General features: G+C 43.3%; 2 long non-coding RNA genes across 3 annotated transcripts in view; one reads left to right on the top strand and one right to left on the bottom strand.

Annotated features, from left to right (window-relative positions):
• LOC142824474 (uncharacterized) overlaps positions 1-25309 on the bottom strand; it is a 129715-nt gene that overhangs the window by 29788 nt on the left and 74618 nt on the right. Inside the window, exon 1 of one of the 2 annotated variants that reach the window (XR_012899340.1) lies at positions 11568-11662. The exons of the other annotated variant lie outside the window; for it this stretch is intronic. This is a non-coding gene — a long non-coding RNA (uncharacterized LOC142824474). Of the gene's footprint in view, positions 1-11567; positions 11663-25309 lie in introns of those variants that run through there. 2 annotated transcript variants of the gene reach the window in all.
• Positions 17840-19926, top strand: LOC142824472 (uncharacterized). Its single transcript, XR_012899339.1, has 2 exons — positions 17840-17876; positions 18662-19926. It is a non-coding gene; the product is annotated as an uncharacterized LOC142824472 (long non-coding RNA).

The following is a 25309-nucleotide window of genomic DNA, read 5'->3' as shown; positions in this document are numbered from 1 at the left end:
ACTACAAATTGAACTGAACCACTTCAAGCTTTTTCTATCTAAAGTAATACTAATGTTGTCATTCTCCTGATCGCAGCCATATTGTCACAAACCAAACTGTCTCATTTAAGAGATAATCAGTACTCTCTAGTTGCCACTGCATGGCTGATATACAGTTAGGATCAAAGAACTCAACCATCAAGTCCAGATGCTCTGGCCTTGAGGAACTAGTCTGCTAAAATGCTAAGTTCGGTTATGAGTATTAGCAGTGGAGTCTTCTCTCTAAGTGGCTATGTGTGAAGACTGTAAATTGATAAGGGGTTATGGGGAGGAACCACCAAGAAGGGCATGTATTTCTTTTCCTTTGATTATCCATCAGTGCTGTAATACACTGACTGCCACCATCAGCCTTGCCATATTCAGTTTGTCTCTTGGGTGTAATTCATGGTACATCCCTTGTCCCATGGTTAACACTTACATCCTCTGGTGGTGGAGTATAATGTGGGGCTGTAGAATTAGTCTTGATTACAGTCCACTGTGGACTGTATGAGTTGTATGTTCAGGGAAGTTTTCTGCACTACCAGGCATTTGCTTGTGATGACCCGGTATCTAACATCCTGCATCTCGTCTCTTTTTTTCCTTACAGATATTCCTCTGACTACTAATATTCCCTAGCATAGATTGTATCCTGCCTTGAAGTTACTGGTCTCACAGAAGCAAGTTCCTGATAGGTGTTTCAAGTTGTTCCTGTATCCCCACCAACATGGGAGGCAAACTGAGCAAGAAGGGGCTGAACATGGCCTATGAGAAACCAATAGCCCAGAAGGTTGAAGAACCTACACAGGCTGCTACAGTGAAGCCAGAAGAGAATGAGGGCACCAGCCCTGGTGTTGAGTCAACTGAGAGGAGGGACCAAGATTCCCACGTCTCTGCTGATGAGACAGACCAGGAAGGAGGTGGAGTCCCTGCAGTGCACCCAGAAGAGGCCTGCAAACCTGAATCCAGGCAGCTAGATGTGGTGCCTAATGAAGAGCAGCTGGTGGCTATTGCGAGTGAGGAAACCACCAAGTCTCCAGAGGCAGACTCTGCCCAGCTTCTGGAAGTCTCTGCCCTTAATGGTGTTGAGCAGACAGTAGCCCCTTCCTGAATAGATTGCATTCTCTCTTCCCCTCAGCATCTGAATTCCAAATAACTCCATCCAGTTTCCATTTCAAGACCAACTTCAGTGAAGAGATGCCTTCTGCAGAGTGAACCCGTCACTAGTAGCACTCCCTGCTTCTACGACCTCAGGCTGTAGCAGGAAACCTCAATCTTCCGGCAACTTGCCCTAATCCTTAGTTTTACTAGCAGTCCTCAGCCAACTCCATTTCACTCTGGCAGTGGTGGTGTTTTTTTCCTGGCACACACTTACTACTCCTGGTCCATTTTGAGGGCTCAGCTGCCACTTCAAAACCAGAAGAAACCTATAATTGCTTGTCTTTTGAATTAGTGGGAGTCTTCTTTGAACATTCTGTCCTGTATGTGCAGTGGCTGGACACTGAAGGTTTATGGAAACACTTGTATAAAGTTAACTGAATTGAGATTCACATTTGCTATCAATAAATGTTTTGTACTTGAAACAAACAAATAGCTGGTGTTTATGTTCACTGAATAAACTTTAATTCATGGGCTGTGAGGGGAGCAAGGAGTTGCTACTGGATATGAAAGCAAGTGTCATAGTTAACACAGTGTATCTTAACTCCTTCCACACTACATAGCAGTGAATGTTTTAAAGGAGTGTCTCATCCCATTTCCAGTGACCTTTATCTTTTTAAATGCTTGTGAGTGGATCATGGGTACTAGTGAATCCCCTTCCCCCCCATTAAGATATACAAAGTCTCAGTTCAGGAGTGCCTCCTCTTAAGCTTTGAGGCATACAGTTGTGACATTCTATTAGTTTATGCTGGGTGGGGCCCAGTGCACACAGATAGTCAAGATCTATTCCCTTGCTAAAGGCTGTGCTCTTGCAGAGCTGCTGAAATAACTAGCATCTCTAATTTACAGGAGGTGGACAGCAGTGCTGTCAACAGTCTGAGTAAAAAGCTGTTTCAAAAGTGAGCCTTTAGTTCAAGGGTGGTTAGACAGCCACACAAGAGGATCATGACATTCTCTCTGCCATCCACCTTCTTACTTACTAGCGGTTTCAAAGGACTAACTTCATCTATGATCAGCTTTCCTTTCCTTTATCTCAAAATATGATCCCTTTACACCATAGTATCCAACACCCTAGCTGTATGTGGCTATTTGGCCAGTTGAGTATGAGGAGTTTGCTATAGTAGTAGCCATTATAGTGGCTATTGCTTCAGCACTGGTTGGACACCATAGCTTTACACAAACTCCCCCCATTTTCCTCTGAAATCCTTGATTACACTTTTGCTTTTCTCTTAGGGTATGTCTACATTTCATTCCTCTTCCAGGAGAGGAATGCAACTGCAGACACCCAAAATTGCAAATGAAGCAGGGATTTAAATATCCTGCACTTCATTGGCATAATCATATGGCACTATTTTGAAAGAAAAATGGGGTTATTTCGAGATGAGAACCCTAATCTCAAAATAACCCCATTTTTTTCTTTTGAAATAGCACCATAATTATGGAAATGAAGTGCAGGAAATTTAAATCCCTGCTTCATTTGCAATTTTGGGTGTCTGCAGTTGCATTCCTCTCCCGGAAGAGGGATGAAATGTAGACATACCCTTACTTGGCTTTCGGTGTCTCTGTGGTGGGTTTTTTTTTGTGGGGTGTCTTTTTTTTAAATCTGATCATCCCCAAACTCAGGTGAAAAGGATATGCTTCTTTCTTAGTTCTCAATGGCTGGAAGTCACTTATCACATCCCCTCTCAATGTTTTCTCCTCTACCTCAACCTATAATTGCATTTTCAGTCTCAGAAGTATATTCTCTCTCTCTCTCTTCTCCCCCCCCCCCCCTTTTCTTCTTCTCCCTCCTCCCCGGCCCATGGTTTGCTACTAGGCTTTTAGTACTCTTGCAGAGCATAGCTTTCCTCTTTCAATTCTGAGGAAGAAGCCTTACAAAATGTAGGACACTTCTGGAGTTACACTGAAGTAACTTGACAATACAGTAGACATACCATAGTCTTCAGCTGGCCTTAAATTATCTACCACTATTCAAGTTACTTCCTGTCTTCAATTTTTATTCTGACCATATTTGAAATTCCATCCTCAATTTTTCTGCTCTTATTGCAAAGTCCTTCCTAATAGCTCTGCTTTTTTGTTTCCATCAGCACTGACCTCTTTCTAATTCCCTTGACTTGAGTATGGTCTTTACCTATTCCTTCCTTCCATGGGGCTGTCATTTTCATTTCTTAAATACATCTCTACTTTTTCTCATCATCACTCATTAAATATGTGCTCATACTATAGAATGGAGGGATAGCAAAATAAGTTTAAAATGTTTCTGCCCTTAATATGTAGCTGAGCTGCCAGAGAAATGTTTGCAGAAAAAAATATGAAAATATTTTTTTTCATGACATACAAGACCCTTTGGTTGTGATTTGTTTTTTGGGGGGTTTTTTTTAAGGTGATGCTTAGAGGAAAACGCAATGCTTTGTAAAAGAGACCTTAGCTGCAAAGGTTTCCAGTCTAACACCATAACCTTTTTTGGGGAAGGTTAAGATTTCAACTAGGTCAGTTGTTGGTATTCTGTTATATTGTGTGCTTTTAATGGCTACCTGCTTATAGCTACCAAATCATAGTATATATTATGCTAATTTTCAGCATGGCTATGGTAGGTGTACAAGCATATAATAAGTAAGTCTCTGCCAGAAGAGCGATCATGACCTTTAAGAAAAGACACAAACTCTATAAGAGGGGAAAGAAGAGAGGACACTAAAAATAAAGCTTCAGAGGGGTAGCTGTGTTAGTCTCTAATTGAAAAAACTTTAAAAACAAATAGTTCTGCAGCACCTTAGAGACTAGTAAATACAGATGGTATCATGAGCTTTCATGGGCATAACCCACTCCTTCAGATGAACGGTGTTTAAGGGGTCCAGGTTCCAAATACATAATAGAGAAAGAGAGGGGATGGGGAGCGAAAGGAGAAAAAATGGGAAAAGAAGTCAAGTAGCATGTCCGTGCTAAATGATGCTGAAGCCCATGGAAGATTCCTTAGCCTCCTTTTAGCTTTACTGGGTGAAGTTTGAAGTTGTCCAGGTAAATAACCATGTACATTCATACTACTGTCTAAATGCTTAATACTCCTGATCTGTAATTTCAAACCCACTCTTTGTACCACAAGCCTAAAATTAGAGCGCACAGTTGGTTATGCACAGTATGAACAGGTGACATACACTAAAGGCAAGAGAGGGAAAAAAATCTCATGCAGCACAGTTGACAATTATGCATAGAAGCCTCCTTTTCTTGTTCTACCAAATATCTGAATGAAAACACCTGCCAGCTTAAGTGGTCCAAAGGGAAGTGCAAGGGCTAGTAGTGAGGTTGGTTGATTGACTCTGAATACAAAAAAATGGCATCTCCTAGACTCACAGGATGCATCTAGACTGGCAAGATTTTGCGCAAAAGCAGCTGCTTTGAGCAAAAACTTGCCTAGCTGTCTACACTGGCTGCTTGAATTTGCGCAAGAGCACTGACTTTGTAATGTACAAAATCAGTGCTTCTTGCGCAAATGCTTTCATGCTCCCGCTCGGGAAAAAGCCCTCTTGTGCAAGAATACTTGTGCAAGAGGGCCAGTGTAGACAGGGAAGAACTGTTTTGCGCAAAAAACCACCGATGGCTAAAATGGCAATCGGGGCTTTCTTACGCAAAATTGTGTCTAGACTGGCCACGGATGCTTTTGCGCAAAAGCATCCGTGCCAATCTAGATGCGCTTTTGCGGAAATAATTTTAACGGAAAAACTTTTCAGTTAAAAGTATTTCTGCAAAATCATGACAGTCTAGATGCAGCCACAGGCTCTAAGGTCAGAAGGGACCATTATGATCATCTAGTCTGACCTCCTGCACAATGCAGGCCACAGAATCTCACCCACCCTCTCCTGGAATAATCCTCTCACCTATATCTCAGATATTGAAGTCCTCAAATGATGGTTTAAAGACCCCAAGATGCTGAGAAGCCTCCAGTGAGTGTTCTGGGCCCCATGCTACAGAGGAAGGCGATAAACCTCCAGGGCCTCAGCCAATCTACCCTGGAGGAAAATTCCTTCCCGACCCCTAAGAACTGAGTTAATTACATTGTAAGTGGGAATCTTTATTTATTTTATTTAGACTAATTATGATCCTCCAATTTATTTTTATTCATAAAACTCACTACAGCCACTGAACTTTGATGGACTGTCATCTGCTTTCTCCAGTTGTGGGACTGGAATAATTATGGCCAGGGAAAAAGAACAGCTTAGATATATGAAGAGGCTCCTTAACAGTCAGCAGCAGGATTTATAGTCCCATACCACATTAAGAACTGCTCAAGTAGGTAATGTTTCATACCCCTGAAAAGATCAGTTTCATACGTTCATACTATCTAGACAGACATTTGTAATTACTCTCCAGAGAATGTTTTTCCATCAATTATGTGACTATCCCAGCACTATAAAATGTATTACCTAGGTAAGATCAGATCCTTTTTATATTGCTGGATCGCCAAACATTGTTGCTAATATTTACTCTCACAGGAACTTATGTTAAGTGCACACTCCTCCATGGGTGCTTTCCTATGGTGAATTAGCAATAATATATCATCTCTTTCCCACCACAGTTCCAAAGGCCATTCCTTCCAGATTTACTCATCATCTCACATAAATATTGTTACTAAAAATCAGCTTTCTTCACTGGAGCTAATGGGAATAGGAGAAAGAGGACATGGGTCATTCTGTTGATGCTTTCAGTTTTTAATTGCCAGCTCTATTTATTGATTTTGCGTGTCTGCTGTTTACATTCTTTAAATGATTTCTGAGTCATTCCATTTTATCATGGCTGGATGTGCAATTGGCTTGTGAGCATTAATCATTTCAGGGGAGGAGGTGTAGCTCATTCATCTTTCCATTTTGCAGATGTGTCATCTTTACATTACTCTGTGCAGCAGAAATCTGCATGTGAGTGCCACTGAGACAGTACCTTCTGCAATACTGTATTGCTAGATGACCAAATCCTGCTGGGGAGACCCATCCAATAGGCAGCCACAATAACATCTCTGCAAAGACAAGCTGCTTTCAGGTGGCAAGGAAGGAGAAATGCTGGAGGAGTTTCACATCAAACGGCTTGTTACTGGACACATTAGGGCCAATTTGTTAATAATGTCACCCCTAAAACGCACCTCTGTTTCCACCCTGTCGGCTTTGCAAGAGTTTGACTCCACAACACAAGTGTAGGTCCTAATCATGTACAGACATACACAGGTAGTTAATTTCACACCTTCTGAGTAACCTCATTTAACATAAACTGGCAAGTAGACTATTCAGAGCATGTAATGTAAAACATGTGAGTAAGCCTTTGCAGGATCAGTGCCTCTAGTAATCAGCAGTCTGCATAAACAACCTCATTCACGCCAGTATTGTAAATTCAAAGCCTGATCCAAGCAAAATTGCATATTAACGGATATGGAGATATATAAGTGTGGGCCATTGGTTTTTATTTTATTTTATTTTATTTTGCTTTTAAGAGAAGTGAATAAGGTGAAACTATTACAATATGAACATACAGAAGTTAAAGGATGTCCATTCTTCACACAAACTAGCAGTAAATAATGGTGTCAGGGGAAATTGATTCAGTGGAACTAATGTTCAGGCTCTTATGGGGAAGCAATTCTGTGTGACCACCGACTGCTATATAACACCAGCCTAGCAGGGCTAAATGTAGCTGGTTAAGAGTCAATACAGGATGTACCATTAGCTAGTAAGCAGCTTTTTTTATTTAGCTGGTAAGAACTGTTTACTGAAGCCATGTTCTTAAAAATGTTTTCCCTAGTATTGAATTTGTTGGTCTGCGTAGGGCAATAATATTATGCTTTTATATGTGATTGCAGGTTTGGGTTGATGGATGTCACCTTTAATTGATTCCATGTGTTCCCAACACTAATATATATGCCTTTAGAATGGGGGTGGGGGGAGACAATCTAACAACTACATGTCTGTGGGCTCTGCTGTATCTGATGCTGCCCTTTCTTACAAAGGTAATAATTTAACTTAACTCCTTCTTATTTTAAGAAAAGTGACAAACTTCTGTGAGCTGGAGAGTGGAAATATTTGCTCCTATCCTCAAACTTATTTTTTTTTTAATGAGGCAGCTAAAACACAATCCACTTGTCCCAGAAAGTATAACTCTGGTAGTGAGTTAAACTCTCTCCCTAAGTTCTGATTACCTGGACTTTAAGAACTAGTCCTATTTCATCTAATCTATCTAAACCTAGTGTTCTGTATTTAGTCAAGAATATTAAAAGCAAAAGAATCCTTCCTTTGCTATTTTTGACAAGGCAAAACACGAATGTGCTGTGTCTATGGGTGGGTGACTCTCAACTGACAAGAACTCATTAAAAGAAACAATTAAAGTGTGTGTGGACCTTATACTTGTTATTCCTTGGAAGTCTGCCATGTCTCAGTGGCTACCAGTAATATCTGCCCTGCTGTGGGAAATCTTGGCAGTCATCTCATTGGCTATCTTGTATGTAATGTATGGAGCATCTAATTCTTGTCCCTTGGTGACTTTCAATCCTCTCTTGTAGGAAGAAATTAATATAGAAATACTCTGGTGAATCACTCTTGCAAATGGTCCAGTCCTCTGAACACCCAATACGTGTTGCTCAGGGGTATTTCTACTTTGCTACTAGATATTCTCTTCCAAAGATAAAGTAGCTAAGGTATCATGTATCTCGCTTTAACTGTCTTACAGAACTCCCATTGGTTACTATCCCTGATCCAGCACAGATCTCCTCAGTAAGACTCAAGTGTCTTCAGAAAAAGAAGCAAACCATTTACTCCTCTGACAAAATGGGAGGAAAACTTGGCAAGAAGGAGCTCAACGTGGCTTATGAGAAACCAACAGCCCAGAGGGCTGAAGAAGAACCTACAGAGGCTGCTACAGTGAAACCGGAGGAAAGTGCCCACTCTGCTGCAGAATCAATGGGAGCCACAAATGAGAAGAGGGACCAAGATTCCCATGTCTCCGCTGGTGAGACAGACCAGGAAGGAGGCGGAGTCCCTGCAGTGCACCCAGAAGAGGCCTGCAAACCTGAATCCAGGCAGCTAGATGTGGTGCCTAATGAAGAGCAGCTGGTGGCTATTGCGAGTGAGGAAACCACCAAGTCTCCAGAGGCAGACTCTGCCCAGCTTCTGAAAGTCTCTGCCCTTAATGATGTTGAGAGCAGACAGGAAGGGAATGCTGAATAGCTGGAATCCCCCAGCACCTGAATGCCAGCAACTCCATCCAGTTTCCATTTCAAGACCAACTTTAATGAAGAGATGCCTTCCGCAGAGTGACCCTGTCAACACTAGTAGCACTCCCTGCATCTACCATCTCTGAGACTGTAGCTGTGGCAGAACATTTCAATCCTTCCAGCAACTCGCCAGAGTGAAGTGAAAAGAATGAGCAATACTACTTAAAAACTGCCTGTGGTGTGTGGCTACATCACCAGGGAGGAGCTGTATCCCCAGGTCTTAGCCAAAATGTTTGTGCTGTGTAGTGAAATGGGCAAATAACGTAATGAATCTCTCTCTGTGTAGGCTACCAATTGCATGAAGTCCTGCACCTTTAGGTTTGGACTACCTGAGTGTGTCACATTTTAGTACTTGAACTAACTTCACTTCCTCAGTGCACTGTTATGTTTCTCTGTTTAATGTAGGTGGTATTTCCAATGGATTTTTACATCTTTGGCATGGTGGTACTTTAAAAAGCAACTCGTTTTTACATATAAAGACCAGATTCCCCTTGGTATTCTAAGTACTTGAAGTCCCTGGAGAATTTCTCTTAAGAGGACCTCAAATATTTCCTCTGTGTACCGTGAAGATCCTGTGAGTTAATGCCTAGCTTTACTTGTGCCAGGTCCTGTCTAAGGCATCAACTGCCACCACTTCAGTTAAAGGCTATATGATGTTAATATAATTGTTCATAAATTAGTAGGCTCTTTACAATGAGTATTGTCTGTACCATAGCAGGGCACTGGAGTCTTACAGAAGTGTATGTATACAACCTGACTGGATGACTGGTATATTCTAATGTTGTCAATAAATGTCACTTTCTAGCTCCGTGTCTGAAATCTATGGCTGGTGTCTGCCTCTAGAGAATGAACTGCAGCTGTGGACTGCCAAATTATATGTTCATGAACATGGCTTTAAAAGCCAATCAATGTTCTAAATATTGCATTTTTGCGTTCAGTGCTATAGAACAAACAGTAAAACTGTCAGTGACATTCTGAAAACCTGGGCTCTGTTAATAGTCTTGTCCCTCAACTCTGATATGTGTTTCATATTCAATGAAGGAAATTACTCTAGGCCTGTCCTCTGTGAGTGTAGTGCTGTATCTTAAGCTAAGTGCAATACAACTATAATGCTGTACAATTTAATAGCATAACTGTTTCAAGGGATTCCACTGTATTTTTTTATATGCAGAGTTTCTGAGAAGAATTTACTAACTACTTTCTCGACTTGTAAAAATCTGGCCCACCCATCTGCTGAAGTAGATAGGCCTCTACTCTGCCATGGCCAGATATTACTGTAAGTTGTTCTAAAAAAAAGGGCCCCCTTCTTCCATAAATTCATTTCTGATTTCTGAGTTGAGAATAAAAGTTAGAATGAAACAGAGGGTCAGGATGTGACTTGCTACCTGTCTCTGATACTTCTGACTCAAGCTCTTATCTTACTCAAACTTCATTCACTTACCATCACAAAAGTGTTTCACTGTACTGTCAATCTTCCTCTTTTCCAATCTGGCTTATGTTCTGCCTAGGGATTGGTTATTTAATTTCAACACAATGTAAACAGCACTTGCCTCATTCTCCTGTAGTCCTAGCACACTTCAGTCCATTAATCAGTTTTCCCCCTGGTGTTACTGTTCTCTAACTCAGTCTCTAACTGCAGCCTCATTGTCTCTATTAGTGAGAGAAGATGAGTAGAACCTGTTACTGCCCTGAGTCCATGGTAGTTTGAAATATGTTCTGATTGGTTATGAATAATTCCATGAAGTTAATAGAAGCTTTCTGGAGTTACGTGGATGTAATTAAGAGTATATATGGGCATCTCTCTTCAGGCAGCCTCAGACTCCCTGTGACTTTATTTCAGCTCCTCAATTCTAATATTCTAGTTGTCTGGATTTCCCTTCTTAATTTTTCTGCTATCCTTTCAAACTGTCCCCTTCTCCCCCCCTCTCCCCCCCGCCAACTTTACCCCTTCATTTCCATCAACATCCAACCTCTGCACTATCCTCTGACTCCTTTGACTTCAGCATTGTCTTTATCTGCTGAGTGATGCCTCTTTCTTTGGCTTGTCTTGATTTCTTAAATACCTTCCCCTCTCCCCCCCCCCCTTTTCCCCTTCTCATGGCTTACAAAACTCCAGAGGATTACTTTACCCTTCTTTCTCCACTCTAAAGTGCACCACCAGTAAATTCATCTGTTTCTATGTTAATATTTGTTGCCATTCTGCTTTGCCTTTTGAAAGCTATTATGACATGTACGTAGAGGAGTTAAGCTCTGCTGTTGAAATCCTGACCCTCTAAGTTAGGGGGGGAAAAATCTCCAATTTAACTTCTGTGAGGTCAAGATTTGGCCTTGTATCCTTAAAAGGGCATGATTAGATAGGGCCTTGACTTTAACCTGATTTTGCCAATTTATCTCTATAAGTGGTCTGGTGTGAAATATTTGAGTTTGTTTTTTTGCAAACAGTGAAATTAACACCAAATATTTCACTTAAGGAGGAAAAAAAAATCCTGATTTTCATCATAACAAATTCAGCTGTTTTGATATAATTACAACATGCTTTGTTGGAAAAGAGTTGCAAAAATGGCTCCTTTAATAAAAAAACATTGATTTTAAATAAAAACTTTAGCAGCTCTACTATCTGTACCTGGTTTTCTGTTTTCAATCATGCTGACCTAGTCTTGAAACAACAAGTCTATCTAACTATTCAGTAGCCAAGTATAGGTTAGCTGGTGTACACTAGAACACATTTGGTGGCCAGAAGAGCAGGTCCACAAACATAACAATTAGCCATCTCTCCCCATGGAGATCATGGTCTTAAAGCTGCAACAGATGAAGGAGCAGAACAAACCAAGATGGGGACTGTTAGCACAGACCAGTGCCACTTATGACTTTTAGCCAATCAGCAGCAGTAATTGCAACTTGTCATTTTCCCTTTCCGTTATCAGACAGTAGATTCCAAGCACCCTTTATTTTTCTAAGTGTAGGATGAAATCTTACAGATTCCTCTGCTTTTATAAACCACTATATACATTCATACTGCTATCTAAGATGTTTAATTAACTTGATTCATAGCTTCTAACCCACTTCTTGTTCCACAAGCCTAAAATTAGAGCACCCACTTAGCCACATATACAAATTATGAACAGGTAAGAATACAGGAAAACTATCTCACCAAACACAGCTGTCAATTATACATTCATGTGCTCTTGAATGTGTGTTAACATAGAAGTCTCCTCCTTTTGTTCTACCGAATATCGCAGAGAAACCACCTACTTATGAAAGTAGTCTAAAGGGAGGATAAGGAAAACTGGCACTAAGATTGGTTCTTGCCTGTGCCCTCTGCATGTGACATTCTATCCTAGTTGAACTGCATGCTAGGCAGCAGTCTATTTTTGGACTAAGCAGTATATCCTGTTTGCTATTCTCCTACAAAAGATTCCCTAGATCCACCAAACTTTGATGACTGCTATCCCCATTCTAGAGTGGTTAGACAGTAATAGTTATAACCAGGAATAAAAGAACATGTTAGCGACATATAGCAGTTCTTTTACAGTCAGCAGTAGGATTTATACTCCCAGGCTACATCTAGACTGGCATGATTTTCCGCAAATGCTTTTAATGGAAAAGTTTTTCTGTTAAAAGCATTTGTGGAAAAGAGTGTCTAGATTGGCACGGACACTTTTCTGCAAAAAGTGCTTTTACGGAAAAGCGTCCGTGCCAATCTAGCCACGGTTTTGCGCAAGAAAGCCCTGATCGCCATTTTCGCAATCAGGGCTTTTTTGCGCAAAACAATACCGCATTGTCTACACTGGCCCTCTTGCACAAAAGCATTTGCACAAGAGAGCGTTTTTGCAAATGGGAGCAGCATAGTATTTCTGCAAGAACACTGACAATCTTACATGAGATCGTCAGTGTTCTTCCGGAAATTCAAGCAGCCAGTGTAGACAGCTGGCAAGTTTTTCCGCAAAAGCAGTTGCTTTTGCGAAAAACTTGCCAGTCTAGACACAGCCCCAGGATGCGTATATACTGGCAAGGTTTTGCGCAAAAGCGGTTGCTTTTGAGCAAAAACTTGCCAGCTGTCTACACTGGCCGCTTGAATTTGCACAAGAACACTGACGTTCTAATGTAAGAATTCAGTGCTTCTTGCGCAAATACTTGGACGCTCCTGCTCAGGGATAAGCCCTCTTGCGCAAGAATACTTGCGCGAGAGGACCACTGTAGACAGGCACCTTAATTTTTTGTGCAAGAAAGCCCGATGGCTAAAATGGCCATCGGAGTCTTCTTGCGCAAAAGTGCGTCTATATTGGGCACGGATGCTTTTGCACAAAAGCATCCGTGCCAATCTAGATGCTCTTTTGTGGAAATACTTTTAATGGAAAAGCCTTTCCGTTAAAAGTATTTCCGCAAAATAATGCCAGTCTAGATGCAGCCCCCATTGATTAGGAGCTCCACAAGTAGGTAATGTTCATATCACTACTATGGTTATCCAGATACACATTTGTAACTGTTCTCCAGAAGACTGTTCCTTCTACAATTATGCAACTATCCCACTACAGGCAGTCCCCGGGTTACGTACAAGATAGGGACTGTAGGTTTGTTCGTAAGTCGAATCTGTATGTAAGTCGGAACTGGCGTCCAGATTCAGCTGCTGCTGAAACTGATCAGTTTCAACAGCGGCTGAATCTGGATGCCAGTTCTGACTTACATACAGATTCAACTTAAGAACCCCAGGCATCCCCAAGTCAGCTGCTGCTGAAACTGATCAGCGGCTGATTCCAGGAAGCCCATGGCAGGGGCTTCCTGTAGTCAGCCACTGGTCAGTTTCAGCAGCGGCTGACATGGGGATGCCTGGGGCAGAGCAGCTGGGGTGCTGCTGGGTTGGTCCAGTAGCGCCCAGAGCAGCGCTACAGGACCAACCAGCAGCGCCCCAGCTGCTGTACTACAGGCGTCTGGAGCAAAGCCGCGGAGCACGGGGGCAGCGGGACAGCCCAGACGCGCCGTGGCTGTCCTGCTGCCCTCGGACTCCGCCGCTTTGCTCTGCTTTGCTCCCCGTCCCCCTGGTCCTGCAGACCAGGGGGACGGGGAGCAAAGCGGCAGAACACGCGGGCAGCGGACAGCCCAGACGCACGTCTGGGCTGCCCGCGTGCTCCGCCGCTTTGCTTCCTCTCCCTGGTCTCCGTAAGTCGGATCCGCGTAACTCGGGGACTGCCTGTACTATTAAATGTATGAACTATAAACCATCAACACATTTGTCCATTATTGGGTCTCCAAACATTTTAAGGCTATGTCTACACTGGCACCGGCCACTCTTGCACAAAAACTTGCCTGTCTTCACTAGCCGTGTTTTCTTGCGCAAGTAAGCTGACGTTCTACTGTATAAAATCAGGGCTTCTTGCACAAGAACTATGATGCTCCCGCTCAGGAATAAGCCCTCTTGCGCAAGAGGCCGGTGTAGACAGGCAACATGAATTTCTTGCGCAAGAAAGCCCGATGTTTAAAATGGCCATCAGAGATTTCTTGCGCAAGAGAGCATCTACACTGGCATGGATGCTCTTGCGCAAAAGCACATGCCAATGTAGACGCTCTCTTCTGGAAGAGTTTTTGCACAAGAAATCTTCCACAAAAGAGTTCTTGCACAAGAAGCTGCCAGTGTAGACGTAGCCTTTGTGTAGCCAGTGTGTTGATTTTGTCTTATATTCACCCCCTCTGACCCTTCTAGAACCCGTTGATAAATGCAACCGCGTAGTGCATTCGCAATAACATATATGAAAGTAAACCACATTTCCACCAAAATTCACAAGCCCATTCCCTCCAGTTTTACTAGTCTCCTCACTCACACATTTTGATGCAAAATATCTTCTGTCCTAGGAAGTAATGATCAAAGAAGAAAGAGAGCACTGTCCATCTTGGTGGCAGTTGCAGCTTTAAATTTTTAGCTATAAGTGTTGAATGATTTTAGGTATCTACTGTTTATAGTCTTTAAATGAACTCTCAACTGTTCCTTTTGTGTTATTGAACTGGGCTTTAAAAGCTAATAAAAATAAAAATCAGCAGGCCACATATATATTCCCTCATCCGTTTCTATGTGACTTGACTTGATCTCGGTTTTACTCGTTTTACATGGCTACGATGTTGGTATGTATATTTAGCCACATATGCAAAATATGAAGCGGTGTCATGTTTGTATATGCAATTTGTTCTGAACATAGCCTTTAGTTTCACTGGAGAGGGAGGCTGTTTAGCATTCCTCTTACTTCCTCTTCCCATTTTGTAGATGTGCCCTATCTACTTTGCACTGCCCCTCAGAAATCTGAATATGAATAGTGCAGCAACAGTGACTTCTGCAGTACCCTGTTGCAGCTGCTCAGACCTTCCTAAGGACATCCATCCAATCTGCAGCCACAATAAAAGTTCTGCAAACCCAAGTCACTTTCAGATGGCAGAAAAGGAGAAATTGTGTTGAGTTTTCACATCAAACAGATGGTTACTGGACAAAGCTAGTGAAACTGGCTTAAAAGAAATCACTCCTGGGACACAATTCTCTGTTTGCAGCTGGCTGGCTGTGCAAGAGTATGACTCAATGTATATATACATGCTTCATTTTGCACCTATGAGTAATCTCATTAAATTCAATGGGACTATTCACGCTATGAAAATTGATACATGACAGTAAGTCCTTGAGGGATTGGTGCACCTCAGTTACCCCCCGTTTGTTTGGACAGACAGGGTATGTCTACACTACAAAGTTAATTCGAACTAACAAACGTTAGTTCAAATTAACTTTGATAGCCGCTACACATGCAAACCGCTAGTTCGAACTTAATTCGAACTAGCGGAGCGCTTAATTCGAACTAGGTAAACCTCATTCCACGAGGACTAATGCCTAGTTCGAATTAAGGGCTGTGTAGCCACTTAATTTGAACTAGTGGGAGGCTAGCCCTCCCCAGCTTTCCCTGGTGGCCACTCTGGGCACCACCAGGGAAACTCGTCTGCCCGCCTCCCGGCCCCGGAGCCCTTAAAGGGGCACGGGCTGGCTACGGTGCCCGTGCCAAGTGCAAGCCTGCCAGCACCCAGCCAGCAGACCCTGCACCTGGCACGGTACGAACCAGCCACTCACTGCCACCCAGCCCTCTGCCTCTTCCCGGGGCCAGGTTGGCGGCTCCCAGGAGCTTGCCCAGGGCCGCAAGAGGTGGGCGCCCACCTGGTCTAGTGTGGAGATAATGGATCTCATCCACGACCTCCGCACTAGGCACAGGAAAGTGGCCGTCTAGGGCAGGAGAGCTGCCAGCCTGGCCACCCAGGAGCAGGTTTGCATGAAAATCAAGGTGGTCCAGTGAGACCCCCGACTCTGAGCCCTGAGCTTAGAACAGCCATACTGGGTCAGACCAAAGGTCCATCTACCCCAGTAGCCTGTCTGCCAACAGCAGCCAACACTAGGTACGCTGGAGGGGATGGACCGAAGACAATGACCAAGCCATTTGTCTCGTGCCATCCATATCCAGCCTTCCACAAACAGAGGCCAGGAACACCATTTCTACCTCCTGGTTAATACCACTCCATGGACCCAACCTCCATGAATTTATCTCACTTCTCTTTAAACTCTGTTATAGTTCTAGCCTTCACAGCCTCCTGCAACAAGGAGTTCCACAGGTTGATTATTTGCTTTGTGAAGAAGAACTTTCTGTTATTCGTTTGAAGCCTGCTACCCATTCATTTCATTTGGTGTCCTCTAGTCCTTCTATTATGGCAACTAATGAAGAACTTTTCTTTATGCACCCTCTCCACACCACTCATGCTTTTATAGACCTCTATCATATCCCCCCTCGGTCTTCTCTTTTCTAAGCTGAGAAGTTCCAGTCTCTTTAGCTTCTCTTTATATGGGACCTGTCCCAAACCCCTGATCATTTTAGTTGCCCTCTCCTCTCCCACCCTCCCTCTTCTCCTCTCCCACCTCCTTTTCCCAGTCTCCCCCAGTTTTGTTCAATAAAGAGAGTTTCTATTTTTGAACACACATGTCCTTTATTTTGTACATCAGAAAGGGGGGCTAGGGAGGGGTAAGTGGAAGGGGGTGAGGGAGGAATGGGGCACGAGCCCCCGATGGGGAGGACTGGGGTGGCTCTGCGGGCTCCTCGGGATGGAAGCTCTCCTACAGCCCCCTGATTGACACCCCCCTCCCAGATGGCAGCCTGCGGCAAGTGCAGCCGGGCTGATGGCCGAGTGCTGTGATGTGCCGAGTGTGGGCACTCAGGGCACTCCAAGCCAGGACTGCTTTGCAGTCAGGGAACCCCTGAGAACTGTCTGTCCGGAGTGGGGGTCGGGACCCTTTAAGCACAGCCCTCGGCTAGCCTGAGACAGCAGCTCCACGCTCTAAGTCCTAATCTGATGCCCTGCCGGCACTGTTTCCGGCCATCCTTAACCTCGGTTCAGGGTCCACTCAATGTGGACATGCTAGTTCGAATTAGCAAAATGCTAATTCGAACTATTTTTTAGGTCTAGATGCGCTAATTCGAATTTGCTTAGTTTGAATTAAATAATTCGAATTAAGTTAGTTCAAATTAGTGCTGTAGTGTAGACATACCCACATATACACACCAACATGGTGCACTAAAAAACCCAGTCCATGTAAAGTTACTTGTAAATGGAAATAGAGAAATATGTATGGACCACTATTTTTTATTTGTACTTTATAACTTAAAGCCCAGAATAATGTTATGAACCATTACAATATGAATATAAAGTATCAGAGGGGTAGCCTGATTAGTCTGGATCTGCAAAAGCGACAAGGAGTCCTGTAGCACCTTATAGACTAACAGATGTATTGGAGCATAAGCTTTCATGGGCAAAGACCCACTTCATCAGATGCATGTGTTTATATGAATATAAAGATACAATCACATTATTCTAAAGATGTCAAAGTATATAAAAACATAAGAACGGCAGTACTGGGTCAGACCAAAGGTCCATCTAGCCCAGTAGCCTGTCTGCCGACAGTGGCCAGCACCAAATGTCCTGGAGGGGGTGGACCAAAGACAATGATCAAGTGATTTGTCTTCTGCCATCCATCTCCAGCCTCTGACAAACAGAGGCCAGGGACACTATTCCTACCCCCTGGCTAATAGCCTTTTATAGACCTAACCTCCATGAATTTATCTAGCTTCTCTTTAAACTCTGTTATGGTTCTAGTCTTCACAGCCTCCTCTGGCAAGGAGTTCCAAAGATTGACTATGCGCTGTGTGAAGAACTTTCTGTTATTAGTTTGAAGCCTGCTACCCATTCATTTCATTTGGTGTCCTCTAGTCCTTATATTATGGGAACTAATGAGTATCATCCACTTTCCTCCTTCATGCAAGTTAGCGGGGAATATTGGTGTCAGTGGAACTAATGTTCAGGGACTTGTGGGGAAGTAGTTCTATGTGACCACCCAGTGCCCTATAAGACCAGCCTGCTTAGTCAGTAGAACACCTGAAGTGGCTTGGACCGGGTAAGACTATCCTGTATTTCATTTCTGGTATACTAAAAATGTGTGTAGCTGGAATAGAAGAGAATTATCAGTAAATGATTGTTTGGGAATATCTGAATAGCTTATGGTATTGTAACCATGTGTAACTGAGACAATACTGATCTCAGTGAGTCATCTCTCTCTTCTCTACTACAGGAGTAGTTTGGCATGACTGTGATTATGTGTTGATGCATTATCTACTGATTGAGCTATGGTCAATAAAGATGATTAGTCCACTAGCAGTTTGTGTGTAAATCATGGGTCATCTTAGTCTCATCCCATAATGAATGTCTCTGTTACTTCATTGAGCAGTGTTGTGCGCAAGATAAACCAACGGACTACCATGGGTTGGGTGGTCAGGGTAATTATGCCTCGACTATTGTGACAGACTGCTGGCTAAGCCAGAGCTCTGCCACTATATCTTGGCTGAAAAGGCTGATGGTAATCAGCTGAGCAAGCCCAGGCCTGAAGGGCTATTGGAAGTAGCTGTGAGCCTCGTTAGCCAGAGGGGCAGTGAAAGGAGCCAGGATGTGGCTGAGTGTACTCCCAGGCAGACGGAGAGGCTGGCTGAGTTTGCTGTAATCCTAAGCTTTGTAAACAGGTTGTGGGAAACGGCCAATGAAAGGCTCCCAGAAGGAGTCTCTGGCTGACTTTTGTGGACCAGAAGGTGTCCCAGGGCAAGGGGCCTGTGGGAAGACTTTGCCACATTATCTGTAGTAATCAGGTAGCTTAGCTAGTCTGTATCTCACCTGAGCTTTCTCTTCCAGATCTCCCACTGGTTCCTCAGCCCAGCTTTTTGTGTCTTGAAGTAAGTTACTTACGACGCTTGGCCGGACGACTACTACTGCCTTGAAATATGGGAGGCAAACTGAGCAAGAAGGGGCTGAACATGGCCTATGAGAAACCAATAGCCCAGAAGGTTGAAGAAGAACCTACACAGGCTGCTACAGTGAAGCCAGAAGAGAATGAGGGCACCAGCCCTGGTGTTGAGTCAACTGAGAGGAGGGACCAAGATTCCCATATCTCTGCTGAGACAGACCAGGAAGGAGGTGGAGTCCCTGCAGTGCACCCAGAAGAGGCCTGCAAACCTGAATCAAGGCAGCTAGATGTGGTGCCTAATGAAGAGCAGCTGGTGGCTATTGCGAGTGAGGAAACCACCGAGTCTCCAGAGGCAGACTCTGCCCAGCTTCTGGAAGTCTCAGCACCTGAAGGTGTTGAGAGCAGAGAAGAAGGGGATGCTGAATAGATTGCCAGCAATTCCATCCAGTTTCCATTTTGAGACCAACTTTAGTGAAGAGATGCCTTCTGCAGAGTGACCCTGTCAGCAACCTCTGAGACTGTAGCTGTGGCAGAACATTTCAATCCTTCCAGTAATTTGCTCTGCTCCTTAGTGCCACAATGAAGTGAAAAGAATGAGTAATGCAGTTTAGCCTCCTCTTTGGGTGGTTCCACCAGCACTATTGAACTGTATCCCCCAACTCTTGGCCAAATTTCTGCACTCGAGAGGGGAATGGGGAATAAAGGGGGGGGGGCTGTGTCTTTGAAAATGTGTCCTACCAATTATATAAAGTCCTAACATTATGGCTAAGCTGTCTGAAAACAGCTGTTGTAACTGCATTTCCAGTTAGTAGTCATCTTTATCTCTTTAATGCAGGCTCTGTTTGACTTATTGTGATATTTTATATGTATCTATATATTCAATAGGCAAGTTGCTTTAAGGCTACGCTTGTTTCCCCTATATTCCTTTCACTGTTAGTTGACAGGAGGTATGTGTCCTGCATGCAGAAAAGATGTTGTGAAGTGATGCATAGCTTAATCAGTGTCTGTTAACTACAATTCCAGCTTGGTTTTTGAAGCATCAGCTGACACTTCTCCAACAGAATAACATGTAATAAATGAAAACGTAACTTTATACAGTATCTCCAAGGTATAGTAATTGGGACACTGGAGGATTGTGAAAGGTTATATAGTAGCCTGGTACAATGACTGATGTATTCCAATATTGGCTAATAAACTTCCTTTTATAATTGCACTATCCTGGTGTCTCTCATCTATGGCATGTCTCCTATCTACGCTAACTAAACAAGCTTTGGTATGAACTGCCAATTACACAACTAGGATGTTAGCATTTTTTGTGGGAATAAGTATGGAGTAATATAACAAACACCCAGCTGACACAGTTGCTTAAATACCAGTTCTCCAAAGCATTTAAGGACCTAGTGTGTGTCTCTCTCAGCATGTATCATATATGCCTATCTTTGCCCCAGGATTTGGAAGATAACTGCCAACTTGAATTGGATACAGATTTCAATAGGCCCTCAGAGCTAACAGCCTGAATTCTGGTGATTCTTACCTTTTTAAGCTTTCTGAGCATACTTTGGTCATGCAACTAATCTCTGTAATAATGAGGGTTCTCACTAGGGTTGCAGGGGCCACCACAGAGAATATTACTCGATGGTTACGTCTAGACTGGCATGATTTTCCACAAATGCTTTTAACTGAAAAGTTTTCCATTAAAAGCATTTACGGAAAAGAGCATCTACACTGGCATGGATGCTTTTCTGCAATCTAGATGCCTTTTTGCGCAAAAAAGCCCCGATCGCCATTTTTGCTATTGGGGCTCTTTTGGGCAAAACAAATCTGAGCTGTCTACACTGACCCTTTTGTGCAAAAGCTTTTGCGCAAAAGGGCTTTTGACCGAATGGGAGCAGCATAGTATTTCTGATTTCTTACATGAGATCGTCAGTGTTCTTGCAGAAATTCAAGCGGCCAGTGTGGACAGCTGGCAAGCTTTTCTGCAAAAGCAGCTGTTTTGGGGGAAAAACTTGCCAGTCTAGACACAGCCATTGTATCTATCAACTTTCATTTATTAAACAGCTCACTATGATGTCAAAGGCCATACAGCTCTGCTTGAGCAACTGCGTCCTCATGGCTCGATTTAAAAACAGTGGAAGTTTCCCTGGACTATCCACTCCAGTTCATCTGAAGATGTGGGTTTTGCCTAGGAAAGCTCATGATACTATTTGTTAGTTTCCAGGGTGCCACAGGACTACTCCTTGCTTTTAAAGTTACAGATGAGCACAGCTACTCCTGAGAAGTCTGAAAATATGTAGGCAACCCATCTTCAGGAAGCCTGCTACTACATGTAGCCATTACAGCTACAGCTGCCATCTCTAAGCTTTGTTCCCGGTTGTGGTTATAGTACTCCTAGCTCATCTGTTGCCATGTCAGATCCTCTAGGTATGAGGTACATGCTCGTGTGTGTGTGTGTGGGGGGGGGGGGGGGGGGGGGTTCTCATTGCCAGCTGGTATCTGGGCTGTTCCCTGACTTGTCAGTAATTACACAGATAAACAAGACATCAATAGTGTTCCCTAAGGCTGCCGTGCCCCCCCCCACACACACACACACTTTGGTCTCGATCAGGGTTACATCTTTTGCATAGGATTAGTTGGGTTGTGCCCCCAAAAGCTCATGATACCTTCTACATGTATTAAATCATCTTGTTAGTCTGAAGTGCTACATAGTCCTGTTTTTTGTTTCTGCTACACCAGACTAACATGGCTACATTTCTATCGCTATTCTACACGTTTTGTTAGTCTTTAAGGTGCTGTAAGACTGCTTGTTTTAGTCTGTAACTGGGGGGGGGGGGGGGAAACAAACTCCGAGCCTATGCAAAAGCGATCTCAGGAGGTTCTTTGTGTGTAGAATGGCAACAATGGTCTAGTCACACTTACCAATCTGCAAGTCTAACTTATTTCAATAGCTTCAGAGGGGTAGTCAAGTTAACGTTTCCTCCCTGGGTTACGGGGGAGCAGGTCACACTCACAGGTGTGCCTGGGAACCTGATGTTCCAAACTCCAAGGCAGAGTCCCAGGTGGCTAAGTCTCTCTTCTCCATCAACATGGAGATAGACATCTCCCACATGAGTCCTTCCTTCCTGTTTTTCCCAAGGACTCATGGGAATTGTAGTCTGGATTGCAGCACACAGGGTCTTTCCAGGAAAACAAACCGAGGCCCCTTTAGTAAGAAGACTACATTAGTCTAACTGGAGGGGAAAATTTTTTTAACAAATAGTATTGCAGTGCCTTACCATTGTCACGTTTTGTTAGAATGTATCATGAGCTCCTGTAGGCACAACCCACATTGAATTAAGTGGGCTATGCCTAAGATTGTCACTTTAAGGTCAAGTTTCCTCATTGACTAACCCAATGTGATTCTGCCATTGTTTTTTTTTTTTTTTCCTTTTAAAACTGAAAACTAGAACAATTTTTTTAAAAGACTGATGAACTTGCAACTTTAAAGTTGATGGACAGTGGCTTGTTAACTTGAAACTTCTGGCCCAAACATGTCACAGTGAGTTAGTATCTTCATCAGTCTAATCTAATCAGAATTCTAAGATCCTAATACCCACCATTTTGAGTATGCCTTCCCAGAGTATATTTCCCAAGATCATTTCTTTCAGGTTTACTGATCATCTCGCTCAAAAATACCTGTATAAAAATCAGCTTATTTTGGTCAAAGGAGAAGCATGACATTTGGATATTTTGTTCCCAGTCTCAACTGTTAAATGCCAGCTCTATTTATGACACAACTGTCAGCTGTTTACACTGCTTAAATGAACTGAAATGCAGCAGTAAGAACATAAGCACATTTGCAGAAGAGTAACCCAAGAAACCTACCTACATGCAATGATTTTGTGTTTAGTGTGGGTTAATAGCCTTAGCAGGAGGTGATTTTGGCGATCTGACCAGAATCTGTACAGGTATTATATTGCAGGTTTACCTACTATACACATGAGAGTTTGTCTGTACATCTGTGTTTGTTCAAGAACTCCTAAATGGTAAGAGCTGGGATCACCAAATTTGGTACACAGCTTCCTCATCTCATAACTTAAAGCAAGATAAGAGCTTTAGGGTTCAGAAAAGGGCAACTAAAATGATCAGGGGTTTGGAACGGGTCACATATGAGGAGAGGCTAAAGAGACTGGGACTTTTCAGTTTAGAAAAGAGGAAACTGAGGGGGGATATGATAGAGGTCTATAAAATCATGAGTGGTGTGGAGAGGGCTGATAAAGAAAAGTTATTTATTAATTCCCATAATAGAAGAACTAGAGGACACCAAATGAAATTAATGAGTAGCAGGTTTAAAACTAATAAAAGAAAGTTCTTCTTCACACAGCGTGTAGTCAACCTGTGGAACTCCTTGCCAGAGGAGGCTGTGAAGGCTAGGACTATAATAGAGTTTAAAGAGAAGCTGGATACATTCATGGAGGTTAGGTCCATAAAAGGCTATTAGCCAGGGGATAAAATGGTGTCCTTGGCCTCTGTTTGTCAGAGGCTTGAGAGGGATGGCAGGAGACAAATCGCTTGATCATTGTCTTCGGTCCACCCTCTCTGGGGCACCTGGTGCTGGCCACTGTCGGTAGACAGGATACTGGGCTAGAAGGACCTTTGGTCTGACCCAGTACGGCCGTTCTTATGTTCTTATGTTGGTTATGCCAGGACAATGGGAGGTGCCTGGAATGGTTTCTCAGAAAGCCATACAGAAATGAAACAGAATCACCAGGCAGCTGAAAGGAGCTGGCTGAAGGCATGTCCTCCCCAGTCCGGGAGCATTCCACCCTCTGGGCATCCTTTAGAGAGGCTAGGAAGGACGAAGATCCTTCACCCCATTCGTACTTTGCTGACTGTTCCCCTTTGTCAGGGAGCAAATGGAAAGAGCACAGTTTGCTCCATTTCTTGCTCTCGTTGTGGAGCAGAGGGGCCATATGAACCTGGACCTCTCCCAGCTGAGGGACATGCACCCCTCCCCCAGTTGTGCACACTGGAGCTGCACTTCTCACCTGGCCCCAAGCTGCTGTGGTGAGAGGGGCGGGAGTAACCCTCTTTCTCTAGGGCAGACTGAATACTGAACCCCACATCCCCAGCAATAGTTCAAATGAAGCAGGGACATTTTCATTTTATTAAAAAACAAACAAACATTAATTGAGTTAAGGACCCGAGCAGCACCAGGTAAATCTTCTAGTTTTCAATAAATCAAGGAATATGTTCGACCAGAACACATGACGAGCATATACCATATATTCTATACTGCCTATCAGGATGGCTGTGTCTACACTGCACCCCTTTTCCGGAAAAGGGATGCAGATGAGACAAGTCGGAATTGCAAATGAAGCGGGGGATTTAAATATCCCCCACTTCATTTGTATAAACATGGCTGCCGCTTTTTTCCAGCTCGGGGCTTTGCCAGAAAAAAGCGTCAGTCTAGACGGGGATCTTTCGGAAAATAAAGCCTTTTCCAAAAGGTCCCTTATTCCTCTTAAAATCAGGATATTTAAATCCCCCGCTTCATTTGCAATTCTGACTTGTCTCATCTGCATCCCTTTTCTGGAAAAGAGGTGCAGTGTAGACACAGCCGATATGTCTAAGTTTTGAAACCATTGACTTTGTTGCCTGGGATCAGCTGATTCTATAGGATGTGGCTCTGGTGACATCAAGAGGCTCCAGAATCAGTACAGATAATAACCTGAGCATGGCCGCCTTCTTCTTAAACAGAAAAAGGTGGGGAGATACATGGAAGGCAAGCACTGGGCTAATGTGAGCATGAGGTCTAACACAAAATGGATGGGTACAGTTGCAAGATCCTAAACCTGATTTCAAATGGTAGCCTTCGGGGTCCTTTTACCTTTTTTTCTGTTCATGATTTTGCATATTCCCATGTTTTTAATTTCCACCTTTGTGATTATTACCTAGCTTATCTCTCTTAAGTGTCCACTCACTCTTATGCAGCTGTTTCCGAGGCTTCTCACAGATGTCCTGTCACCACAAAGCTTAAGAATGTATCTATAGTACTTTCCTCCTGCTCACTTTCTTCTTTCTGTCTTGCCTGTCATCCAGGGTGAAGAAATACTGTAGTGCTGAGTATAAAATAAATTCCTTGGGTGTCATTAGAGACACAAGGGGGGTGAGGTAATATTTTATTGGGCCATCTTATGCCAGAGTGAGAGAGAAACTTTTTGAGCTAAGCAGCATTCTTCTTCAGTTCGTGCCCCTTATTCTCTAATAGCCTAGAACAAGCACAGATTCAACAACACTACACATGCCAGTGGATACTACTGACAGCTACGCTAGTCCTGCAGGCTTGTAGTCTCAGTGACATTGAAAATTTTAAAAAAATCTATTAGTGTCTAGTAGGGCCCCACTGAAAATTAGAAAGCACTGTAGAACCAAAAAAAGAAACAGCTTCTGCCCCAAATGATTTAAAATCTGAATGAAATGGCAAATGCAGGAAAGGGACAGGCTATAGAAGAAGGGAGCTGGTGGCAAATATGTTCATTCCCCTCTTTTTAATACTTTCTGCGAGGTTAGGTTAGCTAAGTGGAAATGACAGGAGTGCTGTAAACAGCCACTTAGCA

This window comes from Pelodiscus sinensis, unplaced genomic scaffold, assembly GCF_049634645.1.
Source record: "Pelodiscus sinensis isolate JC-2024 unplaced genomic scaffold, ASM4963464v1 ctg35, whole genome shotgun sequence".
Lineage (NCBI taxonomy): Eukaryota > Metazoa > Chordata > Testudines > Trionychidae > Pelodiscus > Pelodiscus sinensis.
The sequence above is the reverse complement of the archived record's forward strand: the minus strand, read 5'-3'. Positions and strand labels throughout refer to the sequence as shown.